We start from the raw sequence: 18,942 nt of genomic DNA, 5'->3' as shown, positions 1-18,942 counted from the left end.
CCTTAACTTTCATAGCTAAGTATCTAGTTTGCCTACTTTTTCCAGATTAGAGCAATTATATTTTAAAATTCATCATCTTCAGTTATTTTATTATCTGTGTCATTTGAGGGAAATTTATTGTCTAATCTTTATTATTTAAGATATATGTTATTTAATCTTTTACCTCTGGTTTAGACTGGCTTACACTGATTGTTAATGTATAGTATTTTCTTATTTTGACCATTTTACCATTTTAAATATTTCATCACCTTAAATATTTATTATTTTAAAAATGTTACATTTAAAGATACTATTTATTTCACCTAGAATAGATGACCTTTTATGGACTTTACTCTTCTTCTAAATGAATTGGTTTTCATTATATAATATTTGAAAGACTATGTTGGTGTCTTAGTTAGGGTTTTACTGCTGTGAACAGACACCATGACCAAGGCAAGTCTTATAAAAAACAACATTTAATTGGGGCTGGCTTACAGGTTCAGAGGTTCAGTCCATTATCATCAAGGTGGTAGCATGGCAGTATCCAGGCAGGCATGGCGCAGGAGGAGCTGAGAGTTCTATGTCTTCATCCAAAGGCTGCTAGTGGAAGACTGACTTCCAGGCAACTAGGGTGAGGATCTTATACCCACACCCACAGTGACACACCCACTCCAACCAGGTCACACCTATTCCAACAAGGCCACACCTTCAGATGGTGCCACTCCCTGATCCAAGGATATACAAACCATCACATTCCACTCCCTGGTCCCCATAGACTTGTTCAAAAACATGAGTCTATGGGGGCCATACTTAAACATAGCATAATGCAAAATGCATTTAGTCCTACTTTCAAAGTCCTCATAGTCTATAGCGGTCGCAACAATGTTCAAGGTCTCTTCTGAGATTCATTCAACTTAATTAACTGTAATCCCCAAAGCAAGGCAGGAAACCAGCTGGGCAAACTCCAAACTGCATCTCCATGGCTGATGTCAAAGCGGTCTTCAGATCTCCACTCCTTGTTCATGTTTGTTGACTGCAACAAACTGCTTTCTCCTGGGCTGGTTCCACTCCCTGTTAGCAGCTTTCCTCAGCATGTGTCCCATGGCTCTGGCATCTTTAACATCTTTGAGTCTCCAAGGCAATTTCAATGTTACAGCTTCTTGTTTCAGTATCTGGGATTCCACTTGATCTTTTGGACTCCTCCTAAGGGCTGGCATCACATTTCCAGCTCTGCCCTCTGTAGCACTCTAAGCTCAGGTTGATCCACTCCACTATGGCTGCAGTTCTTGGTGATCACTCCATGGTACTGACATCTCTAATACACTGGGGTATTCCACTCCAACTAGGCTTCACCAATAGCCTCTCATAGGCTCTCTTCAGGGTGCCAAGCCTCAAATCCTTTGCATGACCCCTTCAGTCCTGGGCCATCAACTACAGCTGAGGCTTCACCTTCTCCAATGGCCTTCCCTGGCCTCTCACAGTGCTAAGCCTCAGCTTCTCTCCATGATCCCTTCATTCCTTCACAAGCAGTACCACCTGAGTGACTCTTACACATTACCAAGTCCAGCTGCAGCACGAGGTACAACCTTGGCTATCTCTGGAACACAGCTTCTTTGTGCTCCCAGAAAACAATTCCCATAAGCTTTCACCTCAGTAATGCTGGTCTCTTCTTAATCATTGCTAATGTTTTAGCTCCAGCTAACCAGCATCAATTGTCCCAGTAGTTCTTTCCATTCTTAACTCTAGAGCCAGAGCCACATGGCTGAAGCTGCCGAGTTCTGCTGCTTACAGGAACTAGACCATGATCTTCTTGTCCTATTACATTATCACTAGCTTTATGTTTTCTAAATCCTTCACTGCCTAAGCTTGGTTATTCTGGTTCTTGCTCTATAGATTGAGCTTGAATGCAGAGATCAGCATGCTTGTCTCATGGGATTAAAGGTGTGTACCACCATACCTGGATCTAATTTAGCTGGGTAGGATCTTTCCCCAAGGTCCCACTCCCTTAATCTTTATCTCCTAGAACACAAGATTTTGCTCCATTTCACTTCCTGGTACTCCTTTAAAACTCAAACCATATATTTTATATTTTTCCTTTCTAAGCTTGCTATGCTTGTTCATACTTCTCTTCATAAGACTTAACCAGAGAACAAAGTCTCTGCTGGGCTTTTTTTGAAACTTCTTTTGTCAATGCAACTAATGCAAGTCTCTTCACCTTAGCCTCAGGCAAACTTTTCAGACAAGAGCTAAAAGTAGCCACATTCTTCACCAAAATACCACAAAACCAGTCTTTATGCCACATTCTGAAATTCTTCTCCTTTGAAATCTCTTGGGCCAGGTCAACACAGTTCAAATTACTCCCAGCAACAAAGTCTTCCATATTCCTACTAGGATGACCCATTAAGCCCCATTTAAAGCATTCCACTGCTTTCCAAATCCAAAGTCCCAAAATCCACATTCTTTCAAATAAAAGCATGGTCAGGCCTATCACAGCAATACCCCACTCCTGGTACCAACTTCTGTCTTAGTTAGGGTTTTACTGCTGTGAACAGACACCATGACCAAGGCAAGTCTTATAAAAAACAACATTTAATTGGGGCTGGCTTACAGGTTCAGAGGTTCAGTCCATTATCATCAAGGTGGTAGCATGGCAGTATCCAGGCAGGCATGGCGCAGGAGGAGCTGAGAGTTCTATGTCTTCATCCAAAGGCTGCTAGTGGAAGACTGACTTCCAGGCAACTAGGGTGAGGATCTTATACCCACACCCACAGTGACACACCCACTCCAACCAGGTCACACCTATTCCAACAAGGCCACACCTTCAGATGGTGCCACTCCCTGATCCAAGGATATACAAACCATCACAGTTGGTATTATTTAAACATGCCTTTCTTTCCCTTCTCCTTTTTATTCTTCTCACTGTGTTACCACTATGGTGTATTGCTTTGTGCCCAGGTTGGCCTGGAACCTTTGACCCTCTGGCCTCATCTTCAGACTGCTGGGATCACAGGCCCACACCCCCACATGCAGTTTACATTGTCATTTCCAGCCAGTCCATACTGGGTTAGGGTTTCTCTTGAAATTTATTCCACAGAGAGGGTTTAGAACTGTGAGGTCAAATTTCCAAATATATGTCTGTTTCCCAGGTTTCTTTTCCATATTTTCTAGTTTTCCCACATCTCCAGAGAAGAGGCTCTGTGATTTTAATTTATAAAACTGCATTTTTACAGCCCTGGAATGGTTTGTGCTATTTGATCAAGCATCTCTTCACCTACATCTCACCCCCAGAAGCAATTAGAAGCTGTATCCTGCAGATTGGCACTAGAGCAGAGACATGTTTATCTCCGCCTATGTACCAGACCCATGGACTGCTGGTCTTTCTCTCATTATTTGCCACTCTATGCAGAGTGCAGAAGTCTCTAGGATAGTTGGATTTCCCCAGTTCTGTTTTCAGTTCTACCGGTTTCTGTGCCATGTATTTTTAAAGCTCGGTTCTTAGATGCATAGACATTTAGCATTGGTTTCTTCCTTGTGCATTTTAGAGTCTAACCTTTTATGTATGTGACTCTGTGGGAATGGAGGTGGGAAACAGACACCATGAAACTAGAATGGAGACCCATGGGGGGAGATTACTCCAGCAAAACATTATTCTATAATTAAGTCTCAGTAACAATTACCAACAAAAAGTCATGATTGATTGGACTAGCATCTAGCCATTTAAAAGAAAAGAGAAATCTTAAATTCTTACTGTGTTCTGTGTGAACGAACTCCTGTTTAAATTTACTTCCAGATGTGGGAGCTGGCAAGATGACTCTGTTGATAAAGGCAAGTTATTTGCCCCAAAGCCCGGCAACTGAATTTGATCCCCAGGATTCAGTCACACAGACTCTTCTCTGACTGCCATGACGCCTATATACATTTGTGCACACACACACACACACACAACTGCACACCGGCACATAAGCATATGCACTCACACACACACATGCAATAAGCAAATGCATGTCATTTTTTTAAAAGTTAATTCCTGATACAGGTTTTCTTCTGATTAGCAACATTGCTGAATACATTGTGGCACTCTGGTTTGGGACATTTCTACACAGTTAACTACTTATATCATTTTTACTTTGATCTTAGTGCCTTTCAATAATTACCATTATGTAAAAATGTGAAAAAAATAAAATCAATGTCTTCTAGATGAACAAAACGTATAGTTATTATATATTGTCTCCTGGTAGATTTTCTGTTCCTTGAAGCCGATTTTTGCTTTTTTTCCCCAAGGTCTTCCTATATAGCCATGACAGGCCTGGAACTTGATATATAGAACAGACCTGCCTGAAACTTACAGAGTTCTGCATCCTTTGACTCCTGAGTGCTGAGATTTAAAACATGTGCCACCATACCTGGACTAATTTTGCTTTTAATGTAGTTATTCCAAACATTTTTATTATCATTTTAGTTACTGTTCTGAGACACCATCACCAAGAGACGCCATCACCAAGGCAACTTATAAAAGGAAGGATTTAATTGGGGCTTGCTTACAGTTTCAGAGGGTGAATTCATGACTGTCATGGCAGGGAGCATGGCAGCAGGCAGGGTGGCACTGGAGCAGCAGCTGAAAGCTCACATCCTAATCCACAAACAGGAGGTAGGCACGGAGGTAGAGCTGATTGGTCCTGGCATAAGCTTTTGAAAATTCCTGTGACAACCCCCCTGCAACAAACCTATGCCTACTAATCCTTCCCAAGGTGTTCTATAAACTGGGGATGAAACATTCAAATATATGAGCATATGTGACCATTTTTATTCAAACTATCACAATTACTATTTGCATAATATGTTCCTCCCACTTCCTTTTAAACTGTGTATATCATTATATTTGAAGTGGATTTCTGACAGTGAGGCCATATTTGATAATGGCTATATTTAATGATTATATTTAAGGCATTTATATCTGATATAAATACTAATATATCTAGGTTCAGAATTACTGTTTTATCATTTCTGTTTTTCTTTCAAAGATTTCACTCTCATTTTCCAATTTTTTAATTGTGTGATTATCCTTTAGTGTTTCATCTTGTCTAGTGTATTCATATCTTTTATGTTCTTTTAGTTGTTGATATAGGAGGTGGAATAAATACTTCACTTTTATACTCTTCTTATAAATCTACTGTAAAAATTCAAATAAAATACAAAAACATTCCTTGCAGGTCCTTCCATATTCCCTCTATGTTGTAGTTATTGCTTATATAAAGTAAACGTTCACATGCTGAAAACCCAAGAATAAGACACTTCTGCTTGCCACACACTAAAGAACCGGAGAAAGAAAGTCTACATTTACCTGAGTCCTTAACCATTCCAGCTGTTCACAGATCCAGAAGAAGGCTAGTGCCTGCAGTGTACATCGGGGAGTTCCCTGTGTGCACGTGTATGTGTGTGCACAATTCAACAATGCCTGTTTTCCTCAATTGCTCTCTACATTTTTTAGAGACATGTTCTCAATGAACCTGGAGCTCTCCAATATAGATATTTAACATGTAATTATGTGTGACACAGTACCAAACTCTTAAAAACAGGAAGAGGGGGTAGAGATTAAGGTTTGAAAGACTGTTAATACAAGGGGAGATTAAAAGGCTCCACAAGATACACAAGGCCTATTGGATAATAGGGAGTCAGGCTCACAGAGACTTAGGGACTACTAGGGGGATGCATGGCAGAGGACACAACCAGCATTTGAAGGCCAAGGCAGGGCAACAAGCTTAGCATTTGGAAAAAAAAAAAAGGAAAAGAGTTAGAAAAATAACAAAGCAACCCTGTGGCTGAACTGAACATGGAAATAAATTGCAATCAGCTATTTAGCTATACAAAGGCAGGAGAAGCCAAAATCATGTGTGGGCTACCGACTCAACCCTTACTGAGTGTGAACAGATAACTCCATTTAATTCTAAGTGACAACATGACCTTTAATGCATATGTGATAAAATGCTAAGCAAGGGGCATTCATGACTAACAGCAAATCTTGTATTAGAAACATAATGAGGAATGCATTTTTTCTGAGGAATTTTTCCTATGATAAATGAATGCTAAAGAAACATTTGAAGACATTGCCCAGGCTTTCCTCTCTGTTTTAATATTTTCATTATAGAATAGGCATCACTTTTGACCTTGGCTCACCAGAGGTCCAAGCGTCTTCAAAGCTGTGGTGTGTAAGAAAGATTTTCCAGATAGGAACATGTTCTCTGAAGCAGGACCCAAGCTTAGAGAGTCTCCAAGACTTCAACTCCTCTTCACCCAGTACCTTACACACTATCACTATTGAATGACCTTGCCACCAGCCAGGCATGATGGCACATGCCTTTAATCTAGTACTTGAAAGGTCAACACAGGCAGATCTTGCGAGTTTGAGGCCAGCCTGGTCTACATAGCAAGTTCCAGGCTAGCCAAGGTTACATGGTGAGATCATTTCTTAAAAATAAACAAAAATAAATGAAATGAAACAAAACTAAAATAATAATAATAATAATAATATGCTCTTGCTGGCCACCTCATCAGAAACTTTAGCTCATCAGCATGGCCTTTTCTTCTGTAACTTCTAATACTTTTTATGGGTAAAACATGAAGACATCAGAAACTGTCAACAAGTCTGCTTTTCTGCACTGAGCTCTACTCTTTCTGTTTGTTCTCTACTGCTCAAACCTGACAGAACTTCCAGGCTTTGACTGTTTCATTAGCTTGAAATTTGTAACAGTTCAGAGTCTTGTCTTTTTATTAGAAGCTCTCAGATTTATTAGGGTAGTTTTCGCACCATGTATACACCTAGTTAGTTATTTGTGATATACACTCGACTTCCTGTAAATGTGAGCTATATCACAGTTTGAGAATGAATTTTTGGATCATCTCTAACTCCAGCTACCATATATCTCAGTCTTGGCATTACAGCAAATTATCTTGCCAAAAATAATGATGCAAAATTGGCAGAGATGCTGATTTGTCTGTCAAAAACTCTTTAAAAATAATGTTTTCAAATTTCCTAGTCAGCACTTAAAACTTTTACATTTTCTAAGCAGAATAGGTACCTGAAAATGAGCTTAGTGACCTACACTGAATCTGGAGGCTCCCTGGAGTCCCACCTGGTCAACATAATAAGACCATGTCTCAAGAGAAAAACAACAAACCAAAACACCAGAAAAGACTTTTTAATATGGGTAATAATTTAATAATAGCAAATGGCAAACTTATTGTACCTTCACACTAGCTAGTGATGAAATTAATTGAGAATTTCACAGTCACTGGGTGGTGGTGATGCTTGCCTTTAATTCCAGCACTTGTGAAGCAGAGGCAGATAGATTTATATGAATTTGAGGACAGCCTGATCTACAGAGTGAGTTCTAGAATAGCCAAGGCTACACAGAGAAACCCTGTCTTGGTGGGTAGGGGGAGATTTCACAGACTTAGGATGAAAATTTACATATAAGGTATTTTCTCTTGAGATATTTTAATTTTTTTTACTGCATTTTAAAGATTTGTTGTGTGGGGGCATGCACACAGCATGACAGGGGCATGCACATGCTGTGATACACGTGTAGAGGTTAGAGGGCGACTCTTGGATTTTCTCCTGACATCATTTGGGATTTGGGGATTGAGTCCAGGCCATCAGCCTGGTGCCTTAACTGTGGAGCCATCTCTCAGGCCATTTAGGATGTTTTGTTTCAAATTCTAATTAACTTTTATGTGTATGAATGTTTTACCTGCATGTGTGTGCATGCGCCATGTGCAAGCCTGGTGCCTGTAGGAGGTAAGAGGACAACAGATCCCTTAAAACTAGAGCTAAGATGGCTGGGGGTGTGGGAATTAAACCTGGGCATTAAACAAGTGCTCTAAACTGCTGAACCATCTCTTTAACCTGAGGATGTTTTCATTTCAGAACAATTTCTACTAACAATGCACGAATTATGATAGTTATACAAATTATTGGCTCCCCCTTCCAAATAAAAATAAGATATCACATGTTATAGACATCTGTAACAATTTTCGGCAAATTAAGCACTTTCACACTGATCATGGTTTTGGACTGACTGAAACAACTCCATAGAGAATTCAGGCTTCAAAAGAAAGCTACCACTAGGCATGATACACTAGGCATGATGATACACTCCTGCAATGCTAGTACTCTATAACTTAAATTGGGAAGACAGAGAGTTTGAGGGCAGCCTGATATAAATTAAGCAAGTTCAAGACCAGGGTAGGTTATAGATCACAGCCCCATCTCAAAGATATAAAAGAACAAGCTATTCCCTTTCAGAGTAAAAATCACATTTGTTTTTATTAAACTACTGGCTCTTCCTCAGTCATTCTTACAAAATTGATCCTTCTCATCACTAACTGACTGGGCCACCTCACATTCCATAGTTGACAAAGGTACCATACATTACAAAAAATTTTTTTCCATATAAGAATAATAGTAACAATAGTCCAACTGGGGGCAGTATTAAGTAGTACCTAGAGTCAGACTATCCTAAAAACAAGTCCTTTTTTCCTTTCTATAAAAGGCCAATTACATGAAAGGCAGATAGCTGGGCCTCTGTGTTTATATTTTTTGTTGTTGAGTTTGGTGGAATCTTGCATCCCAGCTTGCTAACCTTAAGAGTTGTCACATAGATTGGCATTGGATCTTCAAGTTCTTTTCTCCTCACATTATTAAAAAGGAAGAGGAGAAGAGAGAGAGAGAAAAAGAAGGAAGGAAAAAAGGAAAAGAAGGAAGGAAAACCAGAAATCCTCCCTGGGGAAGAGGAGAGAACCAGAAATCTGTTTTTATTGTTTTGAAGGCTAGGAAATCCAAGATTGAAAGATCCACCTCTCCTGTTCTTTTTAATGGTTTAATGTTTGTTTGTAATGACGTGTGTGTGTGTGTGTGTGTGTGTGTGTGTGTGTGTGTGTGTGTGTGTCAGTGTGTCTGTCTCTGTGTGTGTGTGTGTGTGTGTATGTGTGTGTCTGTCTGTGTGTGTGTCTGTGTGGGTGTGTGCATGGAAGTGTGGGTGTATGCATGGAGGCCAGAAGAGGGTGTCAGATCCCCTGGAGCTGTAGTCACAGGTAGCTACCTAACATGGGCCGTAGGAAGCAAACTCAGGTTCTCTGCAAAATCAGCAAGTGTTCTTAACTTCTGAGCTCTACCCAGCCAAGATCGTCCTATCTCAAGGGGTTCATAATTATGCTACTTCATGGAGGAACATGGAACACAGAGTACAAGCAAGAAAGAGCAAAACAATGTGGGCTAGACACAGTTTTATAACTTACTCAGGCAATAGCCTACTCCTAGGACAGTAACAGCACTGCAAGCCCTTCAGCCTGTGTCAGCAGCAGGTACAACTCCACTAGAACTAGGATTAGACAGTTATGAGCTGCCCTCCAGATCATGTTAGCAGCAGGTCCAACTTCACTTGGACTAGGATTAGACAGTTGTGAGCTGCCCTCAAGCCTGTGTCAGCAGCAGGTCCAACTCCACTAGAACTTTGGTTAGACAGTTGTGAGCTGCCATATGGGTGCTGGGAACTTAACTCAGGACTTCTGGAAGGGCAGGCAGGGCTTTTAATCACCGAGTGCTCTCTCCATCACACCTACATGAAATTTTGAAACAGCATTCACATCAGATTTAAGTCAAAGAAGACCCCATGTTGAGCCACTTGCAGGCTGACAACAAATGTAATTATGAAGTAACAATGTTTCATTTTTTTCATAACTTCTCTTTATTAAATTCCAAAGCTTAGTACTGAATTGTTGTATGACATTCTGGTAGAATGGAAGAATCTGTGGCTTATATGTAACAAGGTGCATGGCTTACATGCACCTTGAAGTGGAGATGACCAAGGCCTACCTAAATCTTACCATAAACGCGGCATGTTACAGGTACTGCTATGGTTATCTTCAAAGTACAACCCACTGACTCTAATACACTTAATGAAACTGTAGTGGAATGTAGTGATCTTCAAAGGACTTCATGATAGAATAATCTAGAAAAATTCTGCATACTTTTTAAGTAGGTTGACAAAAGCCATTGACATGTTAAAAGATTATAAAAACATACACAGTCAAAGGAAGAATAATTTTACTTTGATGTTAGAGTATGTTTCTCCCTCCACTGACAGATGTTCAGCTAACATGCCCAAAACTGGGAAATGTTTTTATTTGGAAAAAATTTTTTGAAATAAGTCTCACTATGTAGTGCTGAAACTTGCTATATAGACCAGGCTGGTTTTGAACTCACAGAGATCTATCTGCGTCTGTCTCCCAAGTGCTGGGATAAAATGTATGTGATACCATGGCCAGCAGCAAAATAATTTTTAACATCTTCTAAGTTAAAAAATGAATTTATACATATTTTTTAATTTTTAAATTGTTCTAAAAATTTGGTGGAGGGATTTATAGTTAATTACTAGGTATTTAGTGGGCAGGAAAAAGTAGACAGGAAATGGAACGAAGAATCATCTCAGTCATTTTCAGTTCCTCATACACAGCCACCTGAGCGGCAACCTTGTGCATAACTACACATTCCTACATTATAGTTCCACATCATATCCAAGTACAGCATCACCCTGCAGAGCTGCAATGGGATCTGAGCTCTGGAGGAAGGCTGTACCACCGAGAAAGACTTGGCGCTTCTCACACCTTTTGTACTACTCTCTCACTCATCAGCCTGGGTGTGCATGCAAACATACATACACAGAGTCATAATACCAACATGTATGTGCAAAATCCATCCAATGTTGTGTTTCCTAAGCCAGTTTCCTTTATCAATAAGAGGCTGTGTTCTCACCTATATTTGCCTTGATTGGCTATGGAAGCATCTAGGTTATTAGCAAGACAACTCTGGGCTTTTCTATGAAGATGTTTCCAGACCTACCCTAACCTTGGACAGCATCATCCCATGAGCCTTTAATTCATAAATCTTCCTTTGAGCCAGGTATGGTGATCTCAGCATGCCTTTGATCTCAGCACCAGAGAGGCAGGTAGATCTCTATGAGTTCAAGGCCAGCCTGGTCTTCCTATAATGAGATCCAGGACAGCCAGAGCTACATAGTGAGACCCTGTCTCAAAATTAATAAATATAAATAAGAATAAAGAAATAAAACAAAACAGAACTCTCCTTTGAGGTTTTTGTCAGGTGTTTCTGGTGACAGAGATGAAAAGTAACATGACACAGCATTATATCATTTTTATATTAGATATGTAAATAATATGATTTTATATTAGATATGTAAATAAGTTACATTTAAATAAAGTAAATGCTACAAAGTGTTTATTTTAAAAAGTGAGTTTGATAAAGAAGCCAGAAATACACACCAGAAAAAAAAAAAAAAAGACATCTTCTTCAGCAAACGTTGCTGGTTAAATTGGATGTCTGCATGTAGAGAAATGGAAATAGACCTTTATTTGTCACCTTGCACAAAACTCAATTTTAATGCATCAAAGACCTCAACACTAAACCAGATAAACCCTGGGTCTAAGAGAAGAGAAACTGGGGAATAGCCTTGAATTCATAGGCTCAAGAAAACTCTCTGAACAGGGTTTTGATAGCACAGCCACTAAGAACAACAGTAATTGAGACTTTGTGAAACTGAAAAGGTTTCACAAGGGACACTGACATTTGAACAAAGCAGCAGCCACAGAATGGGAAAAGATATTTACCAATTATACATCCAATAAAGGACTAATACGAAGACACGCACCCCCCCACACACACACACACACGTATATATGTGTGTGTGTGTGATAAGGGAAACACTCATCCATTGCTGGTAGGAAAGTAACTTATACAACCACTACATAAATCAGTGTGGCCATTCCCCAGGAAGCTGGGAATAGATCTACCTCAAGATCTAGCTGTACCACTACTCTTGGGCATGTACTCAAAGGGCTCTACAGCCTACTGTAGAAACTCTTGTTTATCTATGTTCATTGTTGTTCTATTTATAATGGCCAGAAATTGGAAACAGCCTAGATGTCTGTCAACACATGAATGGATAATGAAAATCTGGTACTTTTACACAGTGGGATATTACTCAGCTTTTTTTTAAAAAAAGAAATCATGAAATTCACAGGTAAACAAAGTTAGAAAAAAATCATCTTGAGTGAAGTAACTCAGAACCCTCAAAAAACAAACATGATATTATTTGCTTATAAGTACATGTTAGTTAGCTTTTAAACCTTCAATAGGCACATTCCAATCCACATAATCGCATAGGGTAAGTCACTAGTGGGAAGGGATGACTCTCTCTGGGAAAGGAAAATCGAATAGTTAGTTATAAAGAAACATGGGGTGCTAGAACAGGAAGATTTAAAAAGAGGGGGAGGAAAAGGGGGATTAGGGAGGGTACATGAGGACGGGATAAGTAAGACTAAGGGCCATATGAAGGGCCATATAAAAACCTACTACAGTATAAGTTTCTTTATAGATATATACGTAGATGAAATCACAAAAAAAAAATGGGACACAAAGTCCCAACTAGTCTTGTCACTAAATGAAATCTCCTGTGCTGGGAATGGGTTACATCTAATTGAATTGTTGGCCAAAGGGGTCCCATAGAATTCCCCCAAACAACTCAGGCTATTGCTAAGGCTATTTAGGTTGCTTTCACAAACTGATGTTAAAGCCCTATTGCGGAAGAGAACACCTATATATCTTGTTGAACACGGAGAAGTCAAGCTTGTGCCTACCTAGAGCCATCGCCCCTACTGATTAGTGCTCATGATAATAGAAGGTGCTATGTCTGTTACCAGAGGAGAAAGGTAAGCACCAGCCTGGATATAGCACCTTTCAATCTACAATGGTGACCTCCCTGCATGATATGCAATAGTGGTACAGAGGTTGTGGGAATAACCACCCACTATCTGATTAAATTTAAGATCTATTCCATGAGATTTGAGTGTGAATGTGCTCTTTGTTTCTTTTTTTTCTTGTGTCTATTTCGATTATGTTTTTGGTTTTTTGGTTTATTTTCTAAAGAGAAAGAAGGTATGGTTTGAAAGACAATGGCCCCATAGGCTCATAGGGAGTGGCACTATTAGGAGGTGTGGCCTTGTTAGAGGAAGTGTGTCACTGGGGGTGAGCTTTGAGATTTCAGATGCTTAAGCCAGGCCTACTGTGGCATTATCTTCCAGCTGCCTATTGATCCCAGTTTAGAACTTGTAGCAGTAAATAGCTAATCTGCTCTGAGCTCCCGGTAGACCATCACACTTTCTGTCACCCACCAGAGTTTTCTGGATTCTCAAATGAAAAGACATACACACACTCACACACACTCACACACACCCTTTATATTTAACAAGCCTTAATTTGCTTAATGACTAGGCACTTCCAAACCTCCCCGAGGCTTGCACATACTCCCCTCTGATATTCTTGAATTAACACTTTGTAAATCTATATTTAATCCTTGCCACCCTGTTTCCTTTTGGGCAGCACTCCCATGGGGCCACTTTCCTTATGTACTTATTTTTCAGCTGTCTCACCCTCCTGCTCCTTCACAGCGAGGTCCATCCTACACCCCTCTCATGGTGGACACCCCTCTTCTTCTGTGTATGTGTATATGTGTGTGTGTCTGTCTGTCTTTTCATTCTGTCTTTTCATGTGTCTGTCTTTTCATTCTTGAATCCAGAGAACTCTGGCTGGTGGCAAGAAATTTGATTACCCACCGGGAGCTCAAAGTGAATTAACAATTCACGGCTGCAAAGAACTCTAAGCTCCTCCTCCAGCACCATTTGCCTGCATACCACCACCATGATGATAAAGAACTAAACCTCTGAACCTTTAAGCCAGCCCTATTTAAATGTTTTCTTTTATAAGAGTAGCCTTGGTGACGGTGTTTCTTCACAGCAATAAAATCCTGACGAAGACAGAAGGTAGAGAGTTGGATGAGTCGGGAGATGAAAGTGGGGAAACCCCACTTTTATATGATCAGAATATGTCATATAAAAATTTTATTTTCAATTCAAAGAAAAGTGAGGTCTTGCGCTCCATGAGAAGAAAAGCCACTGTGCTACCAATGCTGGTTCCCTAAAAAGAAGGATGGGCGTAGGGTAATGTGACTGACCAAAGCCATAATTAAATGAGAACGTTTTTTAAGGGCATAGTTGGGCTGGAATGGTAGCTCAGTGACTAAGAGTGCTTGCTACACTTTCAGAGAATACAACTGTGGTTTCAGCACCCATTGTCCCAGCTCCAAGTAGATCTGATGCTTCTGGCTACTATGGGCACCTGTTCTCATACCTACACTCACACACATATTGAGAGGAATAAAAGTTTTTTTTAATATCTTAAAAAACAGTATAGTTACAGTAAATATTGGAAAACACAGCATGACTAGAATAAAGAAACTTAGGACTAGAGAGAAGGATGAGTGCTTAAAAGCAGTTCGTTCTCGCAGAGAACCTGGAGTAGGTCCCCAGCACCCACACTGGGTGGCTTACAACTGACTATAATTCAAGTTCAAAGTAATTCAATGCTCTCTGGCCTCTATGGATACCTTCACACTCATGGTACACATAAAATCTCTCTCTCTCTCTCTCTCTCTCTCTCTCTCTCACACACACACACACACACACACACACACACACACACAGAGGGTTTAAAAAATAAAAATTTAAAAAATAAAATAATTTGTCAGCTTTTATTATTTTAATTTTTAATTATTTGATTTATTTTATCATTTAATTATGATAAAGCATAAAAAATATAATCTATGTCTGTCTCTGAGAGAATTTGCAGAGCAGTAAAGAAAACAAAGCCACTGTGAAAACAACCAAAGAAGTATGCAAAATGGTTATCTTCCACTACTTGACGGGGGGGGGGGGGGGGACAAAAAAAATCTTCATTATTAGGCAACAATTCTTGGATCCTTGGGGTGGTAAGGCAAGGAGACTAATCCAGCTGAATAGTCATTGCTGCTGCTAGGAAGATTCCAAAATGGCGGGAAGCAGCAGCAGCTGTGGGGCCATCAGTCATCAGAACATTGCATCACTTTAAGAATTACTCTAATCGCTTCTCGGCCTTTTGGCTAAGATCAAGTGAAGAATTACTCTGACTCAACCTAACAAGCTGCCTAAAGGCCAGTGTAGCGTATTGCACAGATTTAGTTGTGTGCAATAGAAAAACAAACCATAAATTTTAAAAAATACAGTTATGTTCACCTGTCTGTAGACTGTTATAGCATTCTACTCTTTGGAGAGATTAACCAAGATGCCACTGTGACTAAATATTCTCAACTGAAAATGAAAAGTACACTTGCCATCTGTGAATGTGAAGGGGTCGAGGAGAAGGGCATGTCCCAGTCCGCTCTTTAGGGAGGATCATGGGTAGCTCTCTCTTTCATTCTTAATGTGTGAATGGTGAGTCACATGGACCCATAGCAATGAAGCCAAGCACCACAGAAACTTACAAACTTAACCTATCAGTTTTCCTTCATGCTGATTCCTAAATTGCAAACATTCCCATTGCGTTTCTTACAGTTATTAGTATATGTAGTTCAGCTCAGACCTTCAGGCTAGCCCTACGACAGCAGGGGACTGCCTCCTAGTGGTGGGGTGGTTTCCGGCTGCCACTAACCACACCTTTGTTTAGATGTCCTGTCTGAGAAAGTTCTCCTCTGTGCCTCACCCCCTGCTTTCAGCCCCATATAATCTCAGCTCTCATTCGCTAAGCTTCTGAGCTTCACACTGGAACCAAATTAGTGCATCCTCACATGAAAGGCTACACTCCATACAAAAAATAGTTTGTCTCATAGTCAAACTAAAACTAAATTAAACAACAAACATGCCTGATTTTTGTTCAAGGAGTCATACATGCCCACTTCTGCTTCCTTGTCTAGTTAGACTGCACTAGAGTTCTTAGCAGAGCAATTAGAGAGAAAATGAAAGGGATTCAAGATGGAATGAAGAAGTAAAATCATCTCTAGTCATGGAGGCGTGTCTTCCATGCAGAATAATCCATGTAAAATCTGCTAGGATGAATAAACATTCAGCAATGTTGGGGGACATAGAATGGGGCACATTGGTGTGTGCCTACAATGGCAGGACTCTGGAGACTGAGACTCATACAAGATTAGTGTGAGACCACATTGAGGCTACACAGCCACCCATGGCTACACAACTCCATCTGAAGAGCAGGTTTTATAGTTGTGTTCTATGTGAGGAGCTGGTGGCATGGGGAGGAATGCTTACAGGCAAGCATTAGGACATGAGCATGGAACCTGGCCTCGTGGAGAAGCTGGCCATGGCCTTGTAATCCTATAATCCAGCAACTGTGTGGAAGCAGCGATGGAAGAACTGTTAGGGAGTGCTAGCTCTGCAGCCTCCCTGGTCAGTCAGAGACCCTTCTCAGGGAACAAGGCAGCATGATACCACAGGACACCTGACATACTCCTCTGGCTTCTGTGCAGATACAGGTGTGCCAACAACTGCATACATGTGCACAAACAAGTTTATTTCTGTACAATAACAGTGGACAATCTGAAAAAGAAATTAAAAAGCAATTTCATTTACAATAGCATCAAAAAGAACAAATTACATCTACTAGAGTGGCTGTTATTAAAGAAAATAGGAAATACATGTTGCAGGCAAGTAAGGTTGCTCATAAGGTAAAGTCACTGCTAAATAAGCCACAAAACTTTAGTTCCATCCCAAGAACCTGCAGGGCATATATACATATTCAAATCAAAAATACATATTGGAGAGAATATAGAGAAATGGCAATGCTTGCATACCATTCATGGTAATACAAAACAATAGCACACAGTATCATAGTGGACCCTTCAAAAGACCCTTAAAAAGTCTTAAATCAAACCACCAGTTGACCCAGTGATTCCATTCTGTGTATGTACACAAAAGAATCAGAATCAAGGTTGCAGACAGATATCTGTCTTTATAGATGGGAGCCCGACATGCTTCCCCCAGTTTCCTACATGGAAATCCTAACTCACGGGGTAAGTCAATGCTGGTGATGGCCTTCCATGACTATTTTTCTGTTTAATCTTCCTCTTTCTGTCCCCTACTTTCCCCTACTTTTTTAGAGTCTGTTTCTTTGAGATGATACATGAAATGGGGAAGGAAGAGGGAGCTGGGAAATGTAGGTCAGCTGGCTGAATGCTTAGCTAGTATACGTGAAGCCTTGATATTTATCTCCAGAACCAAATAAAGCCAGTGTGGCCAAGCACGGTGGTATACTGCTTTAATCTCAGCACTGGGCAGACAAAGGCAGACAGATCTTGTGAGTTCAAGGCTAGCCTAATGGAGGCAAGAAGAGGGCATTGGAACTCCTAGAACTGGAGTTACAAACAGTCATGAGGCACTCAACATGACTGCTGATAACCAAACAAGGATGCTTTTAACTGCTAAGCCATCTCTTCAGTTCCCTCTCCCACCCCCAAGAACAATTTTTTACAAAAATAGGAAAACCTGGAACTGGAATCCAGGCTTTCATTGGGGAGAATGAGGCAGCAATCACATTAGAATTTGCAGGGAGCCTAGGCAACATTTTAAGGCCCTATTTTAAAAAGGAAGAAAGAAGCAGGCATAAAAAATGGTTTAATCCTAGTACTTACACTGCAAGGTCCAGGTCAGCCAGAGTTACAGACTGAGATCTTGTCTCAAAAGTAAGAAGAGGGGGAGAGGGAGAAAAATTATATTAAATTTGAAGAGACAGCCAAGGAGTGGTCCTGAAATGGTCCAGTAGAGTCAGGAAGATGGTGAATTCAAGGCCAGTCTGGGCTACACAGCAAGATCCAGTAAGAAAGAAAGGGCAGTGCCTTGGAGGTCCCATGAGTCTGTGTCTTGCTTCAACAGTGTTTGGATGGGACTCCCTCTTTGTTAGCTTCCAGCTACCTTCTAGTCTCTCCTGCTGCAGGCAACCTCAGACAGCATCTCCTAACCTCCTGCAGCTCCTAGGATAAGCCAGCACCATCTCTTCATGCTTAGTTTCATACTCCCGATCAGCCATGGCCTCTCAGATTCCTCAGAATTAGGAGGCTGCTGTGAACTGCCAGGTCAACTTACACCTGTGGGCCTCCTACACCTTACCTTTCTCTGGGCTACGATTTTGGTCAAGACGACATGACTCTGGAAGATATAGGCCACTTCTTCCATGAATTGGCCGAGGAGAATCAGGAGGATGCCCAGTGTCTCTTCAAATTGCAGAACGAACCCTGGGCCAGAGTACAATTTCAGGATGTACAGAAGCCATCTCAAGATGAGTGGAGCAAAACTCTGGAAGCCATGGGTGCTGCCTCGGCCCTGGAGAGTAACCTGAGCCAGGCATTCTTGGATCTCCATTCCCTGGGTGCTGCCCGAACAGACCCTCATCTTTGTCACTTATTGGAAAACCACTTCCTGGATAAGGATGTGAAGCTCATCAAGAAGATGGACAATGACCTGACCAAGCTCCATAGGCTAGCAGTGCCATAGCCAGAGCAGACTGGTGTGCTCCAGCCATCTCTGGAAGAGTATCTCTTTAAGTGAGTCACTCTTTAGTATGACCAGGAGGTAGCCTAACCTTCCAAGGGCCTCTCTCCTCTGCTCTTTACCAGCCAGCCTCAAGACCTCTACTTGAACCTCTTAATCTACTAGGCAGCTTTGTAACTGCCCTGGAGCCTTTCCCAAGTCTTGGACCAAGTAAAAATGAAGCTGTTTGAAACAGGAAAACGGAAGGAAGGAAGGAAGGAAGGAAGGAAGGAAGGAAGGGAGGGAGGGAGGGAGGGAGGGAGGGAGGGAGGGAGGGAGGGAGGGAGGGAGGGTTTATAGCTACTGCTGGTGGGAAAGCTGTGCCTACAGAGCAATGGAGTCACATGGGATGAAATATAAGCATTAAAACTACAAACATGGGAAAGAAGAAACCTTTATGTTATTGAGTCTTGACAATGATTTCTGGAATATGATACAAAAACAGGCAACCAAACACATACACAGAGACACATACACACT

At 40.8% G+C, this 18,942-nt stretch overlaps 1 pseudogene; it reads left to right on the top strand.

Annotated features, from left to right (window-relative positions):
- The first annotated feature begins 17,960 nt into the window (after window positions 1-17,960).
- On the top strand, window positions 17,961-18,513 carry LOC110304158 (ferritin light chain 1-like; annotated as a pseudogene).
- The last annotated feature ends 429 nt before the right edge of the window (window positions 18,514-18,942 follow it).

The sequence above is a fragment of the Mus caroli genome, unplaced genomic scaffold (assembly GCF_978045245.1).
Source record: "Mus caroli unplaced genomic scaffold, Mus_caroli_1 scaffold_13, whole genome shotgun sequence".
NCBI lineage: Eukaryota > Metazoa > Chordata > Mammalia > Rodentia > Muridae > Mus > Mus caroli.
The sequence above is the reverse complement of the archived record's forward strand: the minus strand, read 5'-3'. Positions and strand labels throughout refer to the sequence as shown.